The sequence below is a fragment of the Salvelinus sp. IW2-2015 genome, linkage group LG5, assembly GCF_002910315.2.
Source record: "Salvelinus sp. IW2-2015 linkage group LG5, ASM291031v2, whole genome shotgun sequence".
NCBI lineage: Eukaryota > Metazoa > Chordata > Actinopteri > Salmoniformes > Salmonidae > Salvelinus > Salvelinus sp. IW2-2015.
In genome coordinates, this window is record NC_036844.1 from 26,536,681 (window position 1) to 26,557,589 (window position 20,909).

General features: G+C 43.2%; 1 pseudogene; it reads left to right on the forward strand.

Moving 5' to 3' along the window:
• LOC111964130 (neuroligin-2-like) overlaps positions 1-20,909 on the forward strand; it is a 118,815-nt pseudogene that overhangs the window by 59,457 nt on the left and 38,449 nt on the right.

Consider the following 20,909-nt stretch of genomic DNA (forward strand, 5'->3'; position numbering starts at 1 on the left):
AAGATGAGAGGCCACAGTAGAAAAGGGAGATTGAATGACACATATGGATATATGATTTGAGTGAATGATGTTCTGTGGACATTTTTGTGGGTGTTTTTTTGTAAATACACAAAAAGTTGTGTCATCTGTTCCTCAGAATCTAAAGTTGTCGTACTTCTGTCTCTTCTTCTCATCCTCTCATCTGGTGTGGTGTGTGTGTGTGTGTGTGTGTGTGTGTGTGTGTGTGTGTGTGTGTGTGTGTGTTTGTGTGTGTGTGTGTGTGTGTGTGTGTGTGTGTGTGTGTGTGTGTGTGTGTGTGTGTGTGTGTACTTTTGTGGTGTGTGTCCATGTCCCTCTCTTCGCCACAGATATCCGTGACCGTCGGAAGAAGCCGGTGATGTTGTTCATTCATGGCGGCTCCTACATGGAGGGGGCGGGAAACATGTTCGACGCCAGCGTCCTCGCAGCCTACGGCAACGTCATTGTGGTCACTATGAACTACCGTCTGGGCGTGCTTGGTGAGTATGTCTGTCGGCATACTATGACATCACTTCCTGTTTGCACCGTCAGTCCTCAGAACTCTTCGTCTATGGTTTATCTCACCTGAATTAGATGCCTTGCAATTATATAGAGCAAGGAATTTTTCCTGATCATGTAAACTGACCAGGAAAAGATCTGGGTCATTCTTGTACTGATGTAGGATCTTAATTTGAGCCAGTCTCCTACAGCAGGAAAATAATCCAGCAAGGGGTTGATATATTTTTTGTTAAGGCAAATCAAGTCTTACATTTTAAAATGTTAATTCCAAACTTTGGAAGGCTTTTTTAAACCTTGAAAACACTACAAGTCTGCATTTCCTGCCATGCAGGAACATTTTCAGCAACAAAAGAGTGATCCAATCCTGATCCTACATCTGTAGTCTACAGCTAGGTCCTGGACTTTGTCCTGACCACATGACCTGAACAGGAGAACCATCTGGCCCTAGCTGAACCATGACCTGAGCATTGTGTGGTCTGCCTCTGTATACAGACTGAGCCAGTGGACAGGAGTTTAGTCAGCTGTTCTGAGGGGCTGACTACCTGCTTGTTTCAACAGGTGTTTGTTCGTATACAGTACACCACAGTATCCATTGTGGTTGCCAGGCTGGGTAATGGGATCTTGTTTACTGTATCAAGCCTGTCTCAACACATCAGAGTATTCTTCAAGAGAGAAATTGGAGTACTTTATGATACAGTTCAAGCTTTCCCACTAGTGTAAACCGAGTGAAATGTGACCCAGACAGTCATTGACAGACCGGGCCAGCCAGTTGAGAGGTTTGAGAGTTTAAGGTGCACCTGGCAGCAGTCCTGTCCTGACCTGCTAAATTTGGGCCTGTCTGTTTTGTGGTCATGTTTCATGTGCTATTATGCTTTTCTACATCTGTCTGACTAACTGGAAACATTATTGAGTGGAGCGTGAGAACAATCCTCTGTGTGAACTCCAGTTTTCTTAACGCACTATTTAATCCTTGCGCTGCATGCCGCTGTAATGGACTGATCCAAATGCTCCTCAATGGTGTGCGTGTTCACATCATTCTTAAGCCAAATAGTAGTCTTTTCCTGTGTGATTTACATATTTACATACATTTGTGTAGTAGTTGTGTATGTACTGCATGTGTGTGCGTCTGTATATGTATTATGTAGGTATGTGTGTAATTTACCCTTGTGTAGTGTACCACACACACACACACACACTGACACAGAGGTAAAGAGCGATCTTGCTGAGCGATGCAGAGGGATGATGCAGTGTCCTCGATTCCTCTAACATGGTTGAACATTTTGGTACGTGGGCGAGTAGACTAACCTCACTCTCTCTCCCTCTGTTCTGCTTCAACTGGGTTACTCTACTGTACTGAAGGGATTATGTGTGTGTGTGTGTGTGTGTGTGTGTGTGTGTGTGTGTGTGTGTGTGTGTGTGTGTGTGTGTGTGTGTGTGGTGTGTGTGTGTGTGTGTGTGTGCTGTGTTTGTTAGGGAGTTTGTGGTGTGTGTGTGTGTGTGCGTGCATTTATGCATACATGTATTAGTGTGTGTGTGCATTTTGTTGTGTATGTGTACGTGTGCATATTTGAATAAGTAACAGTAGAAATTGTGCCATCCACCCTCACCACCTCTCTCATTGGACAAAACATTTTGGCCTAAAGAGAAAGACAACTGTTCGACATTTCAACAATATGTTTAGCACATAATCTTTAGTATCATATCATACTTATGCACATGCACACTGACATATGCCAACCTGATTTCAGCCTCTCTTAAGAGAGAGATAGGGGGATATAGAGGGAGGGAGGGAGCGAGAGAGAAGGGGTATAGAGACAGATGAGGAAGGGAGAAACAGAGAGAGACAGCGTTAGAGAGAGAAGGAGAAAAGAGAGAGACAGTGTGAGAGAGAGAAGAGAAACAGAGAGACAGTGTTAGAGAGAGAAGGAGAAACGAGAGAGAAGCGTTAGAGAGAGAAGGAGAAACAGAGAGAGACTGCGTTAGAGAGAGAAGGAGAAACAGAGAGACAGTGTTAGAGAGAGAAGGAGAAACAGAGAGAGACAGCGTTAGAAGAGAAGGAGAAACAGAGAGAGACAGCGTTAGAGAGAGAGAACAGAGAGACCGCGTTAGAGAAGAAAACAGAGAGAGACCGCGTTAGAGAGAGAAGGAGAAACAGAGAGAGACAGCGTTAGAGAGAGAAGGAGAAACAGAGAGAGACTGCGTTAGAGAAGGAGAAACAGAGAACAGTGTTAGAGAGAGAAGGAGAAACAGAGAGAGACAGCGTTAGAGAGAAGAAGGAGAAAGGAGAGAGGCAGCGTAGAGAGAGAAGGAGAAACAGAGAGAGACAGTGTTAAGAAGAGAAGGAGAAACAGAGAGAGACAGCGTAGAGAGAGAAGGAGAAACAGAAGGGGAGATGAGAACAGTCTAAAAAAACCCATCAGAAGTGCTTTTAAATCTGCAGCGAAGCAAAGAATTCATTCAATCAAAATGTGTAATGCAATATGGCCACAGCGACACCACACACACCACACACCACACCACACACACACACACCACACACACACACACACACACACACCACACCACCCACACACACACACACACACACACACCACACACACCACCACACACACACCACACACACACACACACACACACATCACACACACTTACAGTATCTCTCTATACTCTCTTACAATTCATAAGGGTTTCAAACAAATGAAATGTTTTTGTGGATGTTAGATTAATTCATGATATGTTTGTGCTTTGTGAAAGGGAAAAGATGTCTGATGTCTGTTTGAGAAGAATCCCAAATGTCTGCCATGTGCAGTCCAGGAGTGTTTAGCATGGTGAAGATAGGAGTGTATACTAGTACATAGAGATCCAGCCCAATGCTGCTGCCTCCCACCTTCCCCTACCGTCCTCCTGGCTGCTCCAGCCCAATGCTGCTGTCTGCTCACCTTTCCCCTACCGTCCTCCTGGCTGCTCCAGCCCAATGCTGCTGTCTGCTCACCTTCCCCCTACTGTCCTCCTGGCTGCTCCAGCCCAATGCTGCTGTCTGCTCACCTTTCCCCTACCGTCCTCCTGGCTGCTCCAGCCCAATACTGCTGCCTGCTCACCTTCCCCCTACCGTCCTCCTGGCTGCTCCAGCACAATGCTGCTGCCTGCTCACCTTCCCCCTACCGTCCTCCTGGCTGCTCCAGCCCAATGCTGCTGCCTGCTTACCTTCCCCCTACCGTCCTCCTGTCTGCTCCAGCACAATGCTGCTGCCTGCTCACCTTCCCCCTACCGTCCTCCTGGCTGCTCCAGCCCAATGCTGCTGCCTGCTTACCTTCCCCCTCCGTCCTCTGGCTGCTCCAGCCAATGCTGCTGCCTGCTCACCTTCCCCCTACCGTCCTCCTGGCTGCTCCAGCCCAATGCTGCTGCCTGCTCACCTTCCCCCTACCGTCCTCCTGGCTGCTCCAGCCCAATGCTGCTGCCTGCTACCTTCCCCCTACCGTCCTCTTGGCTGCTCCAGCCCAATGCTGCTGCCTGCCTTACCCCCCTACCGTTCCCTGGCTGCTCCAGCACAATGCTGCTGCCTGCTTCCCTTCCCCCTATCGTCCTCCTGGCCGCTCCAGCACCAATGCTGCTGCCTGCTTACCTTCCCCCTACCGTCCTTCTGGCTGCTCCAGCACAATGCTGCTGCCTGCTTCCCTTCCCCCTACCGTCCTCCTGGCTGCTCCAGCACAATGCTGCTGCCTGCTTCCCGTCCCCCTATCGTCCTCCTGGCTGCTCCAGCACAATGCTGCTGCCTGCTTCCTTCCCCCTATCGTCCGCCTGGCTGCTCCAGCACATGCTCTGCCTGCTTCCCTTCCCCCTATCGTCCTCCTGGCTGCTCCAGCACAATGCGGCTGCCTCCTTCCCTTCCCCCTACCGTCCTCCTGGCTGCTCCAGCACAATGCTGCTGCCTGCTCACCTTCCCCCTACCGTCCTCCTGTGCTCCAGCCCAATGTGCTGCCTGCTTCCCTTCCCCTACCGTCCTCTTGGCTGCTCCAGCACAATGCTGCTGCCTTTTCCCTTCCCCCTCACATCTCTTGGCTGCTCCAGCCCAATGCTGCTGCCTGTTCACCTTCCCCCTACCGTCCCTCCTGGCTGCTCCAGCCCAATGCTGCTGCCTGTTCACCTTCCCCCTACCGTCCTCTTGGTTGCTCCAGCACAATGCTGCTGCCTTCTTCCCTTCCCCCTACCGTCCTCTTGGCTGCTCCAGCCCAATGCTGCTGCCTGCTCACCTTCCCCCTACCGTCCTCCTGGCTGCTCCAGCCCAATGCTGCTGCCTACTCACCTTACCCTTACCTTCCTCCTGGCTGCTCCAGGCCAATGCAGCCTCTTGATTTGTGCTGCACAGCCATCTGTTCAGACTAATTAACTAATTAACTAATTAATGAACTCTGGGGAAGGGCCAACCATCACTGGACTGTGGGAGAGAAAGAGAGGCTTCTCACCTCAGGAAGAGAAATGTAACACTTTGCTGTCTTCATCTTCTCCTTCTTCTCCTTCTCCTTCTTCTCCTCCAACCACTCCTCTCTTCTTCTCCTCTCGATCATTTCATCCCCATTCTCTCCATCAGATCAGACCCATCTCTCTGATTGAACAGGATCGGATGACTCCTAATGAGTTAATCTCATGTGTTTGTTTCTCTCCTCTCTACCAACAAACACCAAATCCCTGAATGATCATTCCCAGCTCTCTCCTGATGCACCCAAGGACACTGCCTTTGAGTTATTAATGCTTCAGCATACAGCCTATTGGTTTCAATGTACAGTAATCTCATAATGACAAACCCCGCTCAGATTGAATAAATAGAGCCAGTGTTGGGATTTGAGTATTATGAGAAATCGCATGTTCCCTTTTGTAAATGTAATGTAAATGTAAATAATGAGGTGATCATTTGGTTATTGTTGCATGGGGCTGTCAGGAGAAAGTGAACTTGCCTGCACAAACGTAGCGAGTGGAGGAAGCATGAAATTAAAAGAGAGGGTAMAGTGTTACTGTATGGAATAATCATTTAGATGGTGAAACAACATAGAATAGACCACAACCCAATCCTGCATAACACAACAGGATAACACTGGAGAGTGCACAACGATTGACAATACAACAGCCCAATAATAAAATAGACGGGTTAGCTGTCAATGTAACGAAAACGAAGTGCAAGCTTCAAAGGGGCAGACTATCGTGTGTTGTTGTGATTCTGGCTGGCCAGATAGCTAACAGCAATGACAAGAAACTGCCATGTGGTGAATTGTAAGTGTCTCGTTTCAGCCCGATTGATCTTGTTCTTGAGACCATGTCTTGTTTTGAGGTGTTATGACTAATGTCACATCTATGCTAATATGGCTCAAATTTGCTAACTAGCTAGCTAACCAACATCTGTAAGGAAGTATTCTAGAGACATTTGCTCATTGTGCAACTTTATTTATGTTTTCGATAAACATTGGAGACGAAATATAGTTTACATGTTATGAACAACCTTAACCAACGCTGTCTGTTTTGCCCCATAGTTGCGCACACTTTGGTTTTGTTGCTGAACAACCAACCCGTCTATACAGGAGGGTAGGGATTTCTCTGAAACACACAGATACTGATAAAGGCCATGATGGATACGGTTGATCTCAAAGGTTACCTCACATTGCACAATGAGTAATTTCACCTATGAGTCCAATTTTACGCTGTTAGACACAGGCTCGTGTTTACAAGAAGAACAAACTGTCCATGAACGATGTAGTTTGAAAACACTGTGCTTCTCTCTCTGAGCACAGCCTCATCTGTGGAAGGCAGACATCTTACGGTAATACTCAATCTGTACTCAATCAGGTCATTTCACATGTACGTCTGTGGACCTCACTACTGGACTGATTTATACACAACCATATTTTCCCTTCTCATCTGCCCCCACCTGCCGTAGCTTTGAAGGCTGTCTCTCCATTTCCCGGTGTTCTTCCCTCTGTCTCTATATCGATATGTATGTTTATGTATCTGTCCTACTCTTCTGTACACTGAGTATACCAAACATTAAGAATACCTTTCTAATATTGAGTTGCACCCCAATGTTGACTCCAGTGCTTCCCACAGTTGTGTTAAGTTGGCTGGATGTTCTTTGGGTGGAGGACCATTCTTGATACACACGGGAAACTGTGGAGCGTGAAAAACCCAGCCACATTGCTGTTCTTGACACAAACTGGTGCGCCTGGCACCTAAATCAAATCTAATTTTATTGGTCACCTACACATGGTTAGCAGATGTTATTGTGAGTGTAGCGAAATGCTTATGCTTCTAGATCCGACAGTGCAGCAGTATCTAACAGGTCATATCTAACAAATTCCACAACATAACTTAATACACACAATCTACTAAAGGAATAAGAAAATATATATATAAAATATATGGATGAGCAGACAAACCGGCTAAGATGCAATAGATAGTATAGAATAGATAGTGTAGTATACAGTCTTTACATTTGGCATAAGTAATGTGAGATATGTAAACATTCTTAAAGTGGCATTATTAAAGTGACTAATGTTCCATTTATTAAAGTGGCCAATGATATCAAGTCTGTAGGTAGGCAGCTGCCTCTCTGTGCTAGTGATGGCTGTTTAACAATCAGATGGCATTGAGATAGAAGTTGTTTTTCAATCTCTCTGTACCAGCTTTGATGCACACTGACCTCGCCTTCTGGATGGAAGCAGGGTGAACAGGCAGTGGTGGTTATTGTCCTTGATGATCTTTTTTGCCTTCCTGTGACATCGGGTGTTGTATGTGTCCTGGAGGGCAGGTAGTTTGCCCCCGGTGATGCGTTGTGCAGACCGCACCACCCTCTGGAGAGCCCTGCGGTTGTGGGTGGTGCAGTTGCCGTACCAGGCGGTGATACACCCCGACAGGATGCTCTCGATTGTGCACCTGTAAAAGTTAGTGAGGGTTTTCGGTGCCATATTTTTTCAGCCTCCTGAGGTTGAAGAGGCGCTGTAGCGCCTTCTTCACCACACTGTCTGTGTGCGTGGACCATTTCAGTTTGTCMGTGACTAGTCTCAAAGCACTTCATGATGACAGAAGTGAGTACTACGGGGCGATAGTCATTTAGTTCAATGCCCTTGGCTTTCTTGGGAACAGGAACAATGGTGGCCATCTTGAAGCATGTGGGAACAGCAGACAGGTATAGGGAATGATTGAATATGTCCGTAAACACACCAGCCAGCTGGTCTGCGCATGCTCTGAGGACGCGGCTAGGGATGCCGTCTGTATCGGCAGCCTTGCGAGGGTTAACACGTTTAAATGTTTTACTCACGTCGGCCACGGAAAAGGAGAGCCCACATTCTTTGGTAGCGGTTCGCGTCGGTGGCACTGTATTGTCCTCAAAGCGCACCAAAAAGTTTTTCATTTGTCTAGAAGCAAGACGTCGATGTCCGCGACGGGGCAAGTTTTCTTTTTGTAATCCGTGATTGTCTGTAGACCCTGAACCTGGTCAGTCTGTGTCATGGAAAGAGCGGCTGTTCTTAATGTTTGTATACTCGGTGTATATACTGTAGATATAGGATCTTAATTTGATCACCATGTTGCAGGAAATGTTAAACTTGTAGTGTATTTGAGGTTTAAAAAGGCTTCTGAAATTTGTTATTTCCACTTTGACATTTTAGACTTTGCGAAAAAAATATTTCAACCCCTACAAAAATGTCCATTAATTATAATACACATGATAACTCACATTTCCTTTTGCTGCAGGATTATTTTCCTTCTGTAGTGAACTGGCTCAAATTAAGATCCTACATCTGTATCTGTCTCTTATTGACCTTTTCTCTATAATAGATTGGTTCCCTCACACTAATGAGATGTGCATTAGGAGGAGAACAATCTGGCCTAGATGGCCATGTACTCTTATAATCAATACCCAGCACAGCCAGAAGAGGACTGGCCTCCCCCCGGTACGCAGTGGCGGATTTAGGTATAGGCGGCATTGGCAGCCGCCCAGGGCGGCATCTTGCCGGGGGCGGTACGGGTCGCCCGCACACAAGAAATCGGAATGGTGACATTTGCACGATCGGTTTTCTATCGCTCATTTGCATGTCATGTCAATGATATCATGTCACCATGTGGGACTGTGTGTCAATTAACCTTGTCAGAGTGTGCACCCTGATTTTAGTTTTGAGCTAGGCAGGGAAGGTCTCCCACTCAGAAGTACGAGATGGGGAGGGGGGCGGGGGTAGGTTGACCTCAGGTCTCCCCACTGGAAGCCCGAGGTAGGAGGAACGGGGGAATCTATTGTTGGAATCGGCTAAACTTTGAACATTGAGATATTAAATGAATGATAGGAAATTAAAGATACTGGGTTATGTTAGAAGTTAATGGTTCTCAGAAGAAAGAAGAAGGCTTTGGAATGTGTTTGATGGAGGAGAGGAGAGCGATGTGTTGATACAGGGAAGACAGATGGACATCTGTGTATTAGATGAAAGAGGGGTTGAAGTCAGGAGGTGAGGACAGATTCTCTTAAGAGAGTAATACATGTTTGGAATCCTGTTACCGTCTTTATTAGCTTCCTGTAGAGCCATAAAATGTAAGGATTGGAGAGAAAGGGGAGTGTCTTAACCTCTCTAGGGTATGTGGGACGGTAGTGTCTCACCTCGTCAACAGCCAGTGAAACTGCAGGGTGCCAAATTCAAAACAACAGAAATCCCATAATTAAAATTCCTCGAACATACATGTATTTTACACCATTTTAAAGATACACTTGTTGTAAATCCAGCCACAGTGTGCGATTTCAAAAACGCTTTACGACGAAAGCAAACCAAACGATTATGTTAGGTGAGTGCCTATTCACAGAATAACACAYCCATTTTTCCAGCCAAAGAGAMYATTCACAAAAAGCAGAAATATAGATAAAATGAATCACTAACCTTTAATGAACTTCATCAGATGACTCTCATAGGACTTCATGTTACACAATACATGTATATTTTGTTCGGTAAAGTTCATATTTATATCCAAAAATCTGAGTTTACATTGGCGTTCAGTAGTTCCAAAACATACGGTGATTTTGCAGAGAGCCACATCAATTTACAGAAATACTCATTATAAATGTTGATGAAAATACAAGTGTTATGCATGGAATTTTAGATGCACTTCTCCTTAACTTCTCTGCGCTACGGATCCCTTTTACGGGATCACTTTCCTAAACCACCGCTAGAATTGCAAGGCGCCAAATGCAAAAATATTACTAAAAATATTTATAATCGTGCAATCACATGTGAAACACAGTTTAGCTTGTTGTTAATCCACCTATCGTGTCAGATTTTGAAAATATATTTTACAGCGAAAGAAATCCAAGCTTTTGTGAGTGTAGCTTTCAATGCTACAACAGCTAGCCTCAAATTAGCATGGTCACGAAAGTCAGAAAAGCAATAAAATTAATCGCTTACCTTAGATAATCTTCGGATGTTTTCACTCACGAGACTCCCAGTTACACAATGAATGTTCTTTTTGTTCGATAAATATTACTTTTATCACAAAAAAACGCCATTTGGGTTGCGCGTTATGCTGAGAAAACTACAGCCTCGTTCCGGTCCTGAAAGGAAGATGAAAATTRCCAAARGTATCAGATTAAAAAATATTACAAAAAATATTTATAATCATGCAATCACAAGTGAAATATACCAAAACACAGCTTAGCTTGTTGTTAATCCACCTATCGTGTCAGATTTTGAAAATAATTTTACAGCGAAAGAAATCCAAGCTTTTGTGAGTGTAGCTTTCAATGCTACAACAGCTAGCCTTATATTAGCTTGGTTAGCTTGGTCACGAAAGTCAGAAAAGCAATCAAATTAATCGCTTACCTTTGATAATCTTCGGATGTTTCCACTCACGAGACTCCCAGTTACACAACAAATGTTCTTTTTGTTCGATAAATATTACTTTTATCACAAAAAAATGCGATTTGGGTTGCGCATTATGTTGAGAAAACCAAAGCCGTGTTCCATTCGACAAATTCCAAAAAGTATCCTTAATGGTTGTTTTTAACAAACATAATCGATAATATTTCAACCGGACCGTACCCTATTCATTAAGAGACAAAAGGAAAATGGAGTGGCCCTCTCTCGCGCGCAGGAAATATTCAGAGGACACCTGACTAAAAAAGAAACTCGCTAATTTTTCAAAATAAAAGCCTGAAACTATGTCTAAAGCCTGGTCACAGCCTGAGGAAGCCATTGGAAAAGGAATCTGGTTGATACCCCTTTAAATGGAAGAAAGACGGTCAAGGAAACACAGTTTTGTTTTAAACAATATCACTTCCGGGTTATATTTTCTCAGGTTTTCGTCTGCAGAATATGTTTTGTTATACTCACAGACAATATTTTGACAGTTTTGGAAACTTTGGAGTGTTTTCTATCCTAATCCGTAAATTATATGGATATTCTACGATCTGGGCCAGAGAAAATGTCCGTTTACGTTGGGCACGTTATTTAAAAATAAAATAAAATTCTGATCCCTAGCACTAAGAAGTTAATGCAACCGCTGTGTCAGATTTCAAAAAAGCTTTACTGAAAAAGCAAACCATGCAATAATCTGAGGTCGGCGCTCAGAGCCCAATCAAGACAAAAGTATATCCGCCATATTGTGCAGTCAACAGAAGTCAGAAATAACATTATAAACATTCACTTACCTTTGATGATCTTCATCAGAATGCACTCCCAGGAATCCCAGTTCCACAATAAATGTTTGTTTTGTTCAATAATGTCCATCATTTATGTCCAAATTCCTCCTTGTTGTTTTAGTGTTCAGTACACTTTCTAAACTCACGACGTGCGAGCAAGTCCAGCGGAAAGTACGGACGAAAAGTTAAAAAAGTTGTATTACAGTCCGTAAAAACATGACAAACTAAGTATTTGTCACGCCCTGGCCTTAGTATTCTTTGTTTTCTTTATTATTTTAGTTAGGTCAGGGTGTGACATGGGGTATGTTTGTGTTTTTGTCTTGTCTTGGGTGGTTGTAGTGTCTAGGGGGATTTGTTAGAGTGTATGGGTTTGTGTTGAGTGAATGTTTCTAGGGAAGTCTATGGTTGAGTGAATGTGTCTAGGTATGTCTATGGTTGCCTGAGTGGTTCTCAATCAGAGACAGATGTTTTTCATTTGTCTCTGATTGGGAGCCATATTTAAGGCGGCCATAGGCATCATGTATTTGTGGGTAATTGTCTATGTCTAAACGTTAGTAGCTTGTGTGTGCACTTTCGTTTTGTAGCTTCACGGTCGTTTGTTGTTTTGTTAGTTTGTAAAGTGTTTTGTTTCGTTTTTCCTTCTTAAAATHAAAAGAAGATGTCTTATTTTTCACATGCTGCGTTTTGGTCCTCTCTCTCTTCACAAGACGATCGTGACAGTATTGAATCAATCTTTAGGATGTTTTTAACATAATTCTTCAATAATGTTCCAACCGGAGAATTCCTTTGTCTTCAGAAGTGCGATGGAACAGTGCACGCTCTCATATGAACACGCATGGTCAGCACATGTTCAGGTCATGGTAGACTTTACTCAATCACCTCTCATTCGGCCCCACTTCACAGTAGAAGCATCAGACAAGGTTCCAAAGACTGTTGACATCTAGTGGAAGCCTTAGGAAGTGCAACAGTACCAATATCCCACTGTATCTTCAATAGGAGCTGAGTTGAAAATCGACCAACCTCAGATGTCCCACTTCCTGGTTGGATTTTATCTCAGGTTTTTGCCTGCCATATGAGTTCTGTTATACTCACAGACATCATTCAAACAGTTTTAGAAACTTCAGAGTGTTTCCTATCCAAATCTACTAATAATATGCATATCCTAGCTTTTATGGCTGAGTAGCAGGCTGTTTAGTCTGGGCACGCTTTTCATCCGGACGTGAAAATACTGCCCCCTACCCCAAACAAGTTAAGTAGGATGCATATAAACTGTGAAGTCTGAAATCTTTAGCTGTCTGTTTTCAGCTGTACAGAACCTTTGGGATGAATAAACTTGGTTAAAGCTTCTCTAGTGTCCGTGGGTCATTTACTCAGAAAAATAAGAACCTAACACCATCAAATAGCGCACCTCTAACTTTGTACAGTACTAATGCAGTTAATAAAATCAGTCACACAACGAAATGCTACCAAGTAAACCACAATTCATTCATAGTACTGTGAATATATAGTTTCACAGACATATTGTTGCATTTTTTTCTGGTTTGTGCGAAATCATTAAGAATAATATTAAACCAGTCTGCACACCACCAAGGTGAATAGGTTTAGTCTTGACTCTTGGTTGACAGTCTTGGGTGATGGGGTAATGTATTGATGCTCGAGTGCCAAATCAACACAAATGTTTTTCTGTTAGTCTTTAAAAGTCTTATTTTTGTATATACTGTATTTTTATATTTATATAGTTTTAAATGTTATGATTATTTATTTGTGATGTTTCAAATGTCTGACAAAAAAAAATTACAGTTAGTGCAGAATGGTACTTTTTGGGGGGGGGGGGGGTAGGGTTCGCCCAGGGAGCCATACAAGCTAGAACCGCTACTGCCCCCGAGCATGGTTCCTCTCTAGGTTTCTTCCTATGTACCTGCCTGTGCTTCTACATACATGTGGGTAGACTTTGGACTTTGTGACAACTGCTGATGTAAAAATAAATGTGATTGAATTTGATTGATGTTTTTGTAGAACTGTAATATCCCTGTCTCTGTCTTCATCCCATCTGTCCATTACGCTCCATCTTGCAAGGCTCATTTGAATAATTTACTGAATCTACAGTAATGCTTTCCTTGTATCCATCGCCTTTCATGTCCCCCTTTTCTTAGCTTTTTGGCCCTCTTTCCATTCCATACCACCCTTCTTCCTCTCCTCCTCTCCTCTCTGGGTATAGCGCTCTATTCACCTATTCATGTATTCATAGATGTGTTTGTTCAGTGACTTCCTGATAATTGTCCTGTTCATGTCTGAGACACTAGGTCTGTAGGGGCCTGTTCACTCACACAGCAGGCTAGCTATCTCCTATACTATGACTCTACACACCTGAGGGTCTGGACACACACACACACACACACACTCACCTTGAATCAGTGAATAGAACAAGCTTTTACTGAGCCACTGTAGTGGAGAACATCACATCCCAACAATATCATTAGTCCTAATTGGCTCTCACAGCACTGACTCCACTCAGCCAACTGCTTCACCAGTCACCTGTTCAGGTAGAGAGAGAGTTAGAGAGAGAGTTAGAGAAAGATGTAGAGAGAGAGAGGGAGAGAGAGAGGTAGAGAGAGGGAGAGGTGGAGAGGGGTAGAAAGAGAGAGAGAGAACGTGTGTGTTACTCATAGGTCATAATTCATGATTAAAACACAGAATTCATCTCAAAATACAAAGGTTCAATCCCCCACATACAAGGTCTGTATGATTATCAAGGTGTCCATTACAATAAACATATGCAGCGACAATGAATTAATGATATGTGTTTTTTCACCGTCTCCCATGATGAAATATACTGTGTTCAATCAATCTTTCACAATATTACACTGATTACTCCCATTGTTGTAAATATTGTAAAGAACCGTCCTAAATATCTTTGTGATATTGTATTACTACGGTTCCAGAGGCAGGAGGGGGCAGTGTTTCATGAAGAGCTGTCTGGTGGATGCTTACAGAGCTCAAATAACCCTCAATCTAGTGCACTTTATCCTTCCGTTACGTCTTTCTCCAATTCATTTATTTCTCTACACCATATCGCTCCTTCTCTCTCTCTCTCCGAGGTTGAAGACTCTCTTCACATTTCCTTGGCCGTTACCTAAAGCGAGTGTAGAATATGCATGAGTTCGGCCTTGTAAACTGCTGCTCTCAGCGCTAAAGGAAGCAGGAGGCCCAACTCAGCAGACAGGAAAAGTATCGAAAAGAAAACTTATTGAGTGAGAGAGAGAGAGAGTGAGAGAGAGAGAGAAAGAACGAAAAATTTATAAGAATTAACCAAAAAACTGACCAAACTAGAATGCTATTCTAGACAGAAAGACAGAGAGACAGAGAGATTGAGAGAGAATTAAAGAATTAACCAAAAAACTGAGCAAACTAGAATGCTATTCTAGACAGAAAGACAGAGAGACAGAGAGATTGAGAGAGAGATTGAAAGAGAAAAAGACAGAGAGATTGAAGAAGAAAGACTGAGTGAGAGATTGATTTTCATATTGTAAATATCCAAAGTAAGCTTTGGCAATATTTTACATTGTTACGTCATGCCAATAAAGCAAATTGAATTGAATTGATTGAAAGAGAGATTGAAAGAGGAAAAGACTGAAAAAACCTGTCTGATTTATCTTAAATATTTCCTCTCTCCCTCCTATCAAATAGAATGGGGAAGAGGTCATGTGAGCATGCAAGTGTGTCTGACTTTAAGTCTGTGTATGTGTGTCGTGCCAGAGTGTGTCCAGATCTCTGTGACTGTAGTTCTGGCTGGTTGCCAGGCAACAGAGGCAGGCAGACAGCTCACCACAGCTGCTATGAGATAGGACACATCTTCACGCCTCTGGCTCTAGCTAGTAGTACGGGTCACAGTTCAGAGGTCGTAAGGTCACTGAGACCCTGCCCCTGACCACCATGATCCAAACCATTATCACACTGAGACACCACTCTGTCATCACTCTATCAACTGTCCAATCACCGGGCGACCATTTAGTGAGGCCAGTGGATGAGGACCACCCAGTGAGTGAACTCACTAATCTAGATCTTTATCTTGATGTCCCTGTACATCTTGATCTGTTTAATCCCTTCTACTCACTCTCTAGCTCTCTCTCCTGACTCTGTTGCTCTCTCTCATTCTCTCTTTCTCTATCCCTCCTCTCTCTCTTGCTTTCTCACTCTCTCGCTCAAAGCTCAGGGTTTAGAGGTCAGATTGCTTTTGTATTCAGTCCTATTTTGGTCTCTTTTCTTTGACTGTGCCGCTGGGGGTAGTTAAGCAGCAGTGGATGAGTGAATGGCTGCATGGTGTACGTCTCTGTCCCTCTGTCTTTCCCCAGGCCTCTCCCCAGTCCTCTCTCTCTGCCCTTTGCTCTTTAGAAATGGGGCTACCATCTACAGAGAATACAAAACCCTCTCCTGAAGCCATGGAAGGGTTTCAACATATTTTCCCTCTTAGTCCCTTGTAATGCACCTCCTGGAGGGGTGTTTGCCTTGACCTACATGGTGTGGAACCATGGAGCCAGGATGGCATTCTCTTTTCAAGGACAATCAATTACACAACACTCTTAGCAAGGATTCTGTTACTGACACATCATGATCCATTTAATCTGCCTATGAAGGTCATTATGCATGAAATAATACAAAACACTGGAGATACAACTCATGTACAGAATGCCCTTCATATCATTTCCATTTTCATAAAGTCATGTCTAACACGTCAGTTGACATGTAGTGACTTTGTCGTGTTCCAATTCTCGTACAGTTGTAGCATATCAGTACAACAGGTATTAATCACGGCTGGCATTGTTTGCAATCCACCCATGCAGTAACTATTAAGTCCAAACCACCAATTAACCAACAGATAAATAGAGGCAGGCAGGCAGGTAGGCAGGCAGACAACAAGACAGGCAGACCAAGGGAGAGACAGACAGACAGATGAGTGTGTCTCTGTATCGTAAAGCATTAGCTAGGCCTCAGACCCACAGATAACAGAGTGATGCTCTGCTACCAGTAGGATTGGGGTTCATTCCACAAATTGAATTCAAATTCCATTCCTTCTCCCTCTAAATTCCATTTAATTTAATTCCCGGTCAGTCTTTAAATTCATAGATAATTCCATTCCTGTCAATTCCAATGTTAGGTCAATTCCAATAATTCAATTCCCAATTGAATATTATCCCCAACAGTTCAGACAGTCTAGCTATACTGGGAATATAGAAATACAAGTTGAAATAATTTATAACAAATCTTGCAGTCAATTGTTGATATTAAGTGCAGCAATTCCATTAACTGGGGAATGTAGAAATATTGAATTCCAATTCAATTACAAAGATTAAATTATTTTACAATTCCAAATCAATTTAAATTCCGCAAAGTCCAAATATTATTTTTCCAATTCAATTCCAAATCTATAACCTGAAGATTGCTGAAATTTGAATTGAGCAGTGTTGGGGTAATGCGTTACGTAATCAAATTACTTTTATGAGTAACAGAGTAAAATAACGCGGTACTTTTTCTAATTGGGTAATAATGGGTAATATATTATTATTGTTACTTAGTCAAACAGTCGGGTGTGTGTTTCAAATCAAAATCAATCTCGACTTGTTTCCAATTGAGTACTCGAGCAAGCAAAGAAAGGCTGTTTGGAGAAATGTCAAGACTGCTGCTGTCCATAGAAATGTATAAAGGGCGCTCCTCTGATCTTTGCAATTGAACGCTTCTGTGATCGCAAAGCATATAAAGGGCTTTCCCTTCTAGTGACAAGTGTGCCCTCTATACGTCTCTTGGTCCGTGTACATGCAGTCCAGAACCGGAACTGGCGGTTCGAGAGAAAGATTTTGAATTAACAGATTTTTGCCTTACAGAATATACAGCTAATTAAGCAGCCCATATATAGCGTAGCACTTGTAGACTAGCACAGCAAAGCAGCGCCACAGATGAAAGGAGGAACTTGTGATCAACCTGAATTAGTAAGTAGCCTGTCTTATTTAGAGAGTGCATGGCTCGCCTTGCTCCCTCAGTCAGTCAAACAAACGGGGAGATTTTGAGATTGTTTTCATGAAAGTAACGCAAAGTAATGTAACTAGTAATATGATGTGTACTTTCCACACAAAGTAATACTGTAAGATAACGAGTAATAGGTAATATATGGCCAGATTTATGTACATTTGAAAACACCAGCAACACCCATTAGCTGTTCAACACAGATAATGACGTTATAACACATTCTAGATGTTTTTATTTATTCTGTTTGTGCCCGTGTGTGTGTGAGAATGTGGTTGTGTGTGTGTGTGTGTGTGAGAAGTGTGTGTGTGTGTGTGTGTGTGTGTGTGAGAATGTGTGTGTGTGAGAGAATGTGAGAGAATGTGTGTGTGTGTGTGTGTGTGTGTGTGTGTGTGTGGTGTGTGTGTGTGTGTGTGTGTGTGTGAGAGAATGTGAGAGAATGTGTGTGTGAGAGAATGTGAGAGAATGTGTGTGTGTGTGTGTGTGTGTGTGTGTGTGTGTGTGTGTGTGTGTGTGTGTTTGTGTGTTGGAGAGAATGTGAGAGTGTGTGTGTGTGTGTGAGAGAATGTGAGAGAATGTGTGTGTTGGTGTGTTGGTGTGTGTGTGTGTGTGTGTGTGTGTGGTGTGTGTGTGTGTGTGTGTGTGTGTGTGTGTGTGTGTGGTGTGTGTGTGTGGTGTGTGTGTGGCGTGCGTGAGAAATGTGAGAGATGTGTGTGTGAGAGAATGTGAGAGAATGTGTGTGTGTGTGTGTGTTGTGTGTGTGTGTGTGTGTGTGTGTTGTGTGTGTGTGTGTGTGTGTGTGTGAGAGAATGTGAGAGAATGTGTGTGTGAGAGAATGTGGAGGAATGTGTGTGTGTGTGTGTGTGTGTGTGTGTGTGTGTGTGTGTGTGTGTGTGTGTGTGTGTGTGTGTGTGTGTGTGTGTGTGTGTGTGTGTGTGTGTGTGTGTGTGTGTGTGTGTGTGTGTGTGTGTGTGTGTGTGCGTGCGTGAGAGAATGTGAGAGAATGTTGTGTGTGAGAGAATGTGAAGAATGTGTGTGTGTTGTGTTGTGTGTGTGTGTGTGTGTGGTGTGTGTGGTGTGTGTGTGTGTGTTGTGGTGAGAGAATGTGAGAGAATGTGTGTGTGAGAGAAGTGAGAGAATGTGTGTGTGTGTGTGTGTGGTGTGTGTGTGTGTGTGGTGTGTGTGTGTGTGTGTGTGTGTGTGTGTGTGAGAGAATGTGAGAGAATGTGTGTGTGAGAGAATGTGAAGAGAATGTGTGTGTGTGTGTGTGTGGTGTGTGTGTGTGTGTGGTGTGTGTGTGTGTGTGTGCGTGCGTGCGTGCGCGTGCGTGCGTGTCTATGAGTGTGTTTACAGTGCCTCTCCTCTTTCCTAACGAGCTCTCTTTGCTCTGTTCATTTAACGACATAGGTATTAAAAATGAGTGCCATTGCCTTTATCAGATAATACAGTGCTTGACTAATTTGCCAAAGTTTCTGTTAAAGCACTTGAGGCTGCTAACGAGCTGCAGCCTCATAAACATCACTGTCACTGGATGCTGCGGCCATCTTTGCTTGTGTAGGACATAAAAAGATGCAAAACGTAATAATATTTTCTTCTCTCCCTGAATCTCTCCCTACTCCTCTTCAACCAACCCTCATCCTCTTTCTCTCTCCATGCCTTTTCATGTATTCCTCTTTCTCATTCTGGTCTCTTTCCTCTCATCAATATTTCCTCTCTGTCATCTTATCATCCTTGTGTACCCCTCTCACTCCTCAAATCACTCTTCCCTTCTCTCTTTCCATTGTGCTGCTTCTCCACTCAAATCCCTCTACCATCCGTCTACCCTCTATCCCTCCCTCCATGCGCTCCTCTCTGTCCTGCAGGGTTTCTGAGTACCGGGGACCAGTCAGCCAAGGGGAACTATGGTCTTTTGGACCAGATCCAGGCTCTGCGCTGGCTCAATGAGAACATTGGCCACTTTGGAGGAGACCCAGAGAGGATCACCATCTTTGGCTCCGGGGCTGGAGCCTCCTGTGTCAATCTGCTCATCCTCTCCCACCACTCCGAGGGTAAGGACCTGTCGTCATAGTCATAACCCAGCTATTGTAGCCGGTGTGAAATGGCTCGCTAGTTAGCGGTGCGCGCTAGTGGGATTTCAATCGGTGACGTCACTCACTCAGAGACCTTGAAGTAATTGTTTCCCTTGCACTGCAAGGACCGCGACTTTTGTGGAGCGATAGGTAACGATGCTTCGTGGGATGTAGTTGTTGATGTGTTCARTGGGTCCCTGGTTGGAGCCCACGTTGGGGCGAGGAGAGGGACGGAAGCAACACCATAACACTAGCACAGGGCTCTCCAACCCTGTTCACGGAGAGCTACCCTCCTCTATGTTTTCACTCCAACCCTATTCAGGATGGTAGCTCTCCAGGAACAGGGTTGTAGAGCCCTGCAATAGCACATAATGTTCTGAGAACCATATGTTTCTGGTGAGAGTGTAGTAGTCCTATGGTTATTTTGCAAACAACCTTCCCACAACTTTCTGGGAATGGTGCAGAATAGTTGCTTGGCTTTGGAACATTCTCAGCACAATTAAGGAACTTTCTTGGTATTTCATTACTTTTACAGAACGTTTCCTAAAAGTTCAAACATGGTTACATTTCATTGACATTTTGGTAATGTTCTAGGAAGGTTCTCCAACTGGTTTGACATTGGGAATGTTCTCAAATAGTTCAGAGAATGTTAAGAAACCTTCTTCTGTGGGAATTTCAGTACTTCAGCATAACGTTTCCTACAGGTTTCGTCATGGTTCTATTTATGGTCATGTTCTCAAATTGTTCCAAGAACATTAGGAAAACGTTAAAAAAACAAAACATGAAACTTTAGTAACGTACATAGAACATTCCAAGAATATTATTTAAAAAGCATGTTAAGAAAACGTTATTTTTTAAAAAGAAGAAAACTTTAGTAATGTTTTTTATTTATTTATTTATTTTATTTTATTTTTATTTTTTTGGGGGGGGGGGTTGGATCAGCTTAATCTTGCGGAAAGAATGTTGTGTCCAATGTAATTGTCTGCATCATTTCCAATCCCCCATATTTTTTGGGGTAAATATATATATCCATACACGCATGCATACATATACACATATATACATACACATACCTATATAGACATACATACTTTTTTTAAGAATATACCTTTATTATTATTCCCGCAACCCTACCACCAATCCCCCAATTGGAGTAAACTAATAAACACTTCTGCTTTTACCTTCAATTTATACATCTTATACCCATCTTACAAACACAGTCCACTTTACAATAGTTCTCTCTTATTTGTTCAAAAGAGAGAGGATTGAGTACTGAATTGCATGGCCTCTAAAGGGCACACTTAAAGTGTCCCATACAATAAGGGGATCTGCTGTACCTATTGTTATGTCTGAAAAAGGTTATAAAGTCTTCTGTCCTAGTTCTAAACAATTTATGCATCTAGTAGACTTTGATTAAATTTCCAATATCCTCGCCCACGTGGAAATTCTGTAAGAGAAATATATATGCCAATTATGTGATGATCCGACCGCATTCTATCCCCTATCAACACTTTTTAAACTTTTGGTGCCAGAGAGAATGGTATAGAAAGTAGTCAGACGACTAGCTTGATTCAGCCTCGCGATGTAATATCTCACTAAATCAGGGTATTTAAGTCTCCATATATCCACTAATTACCAATATAATC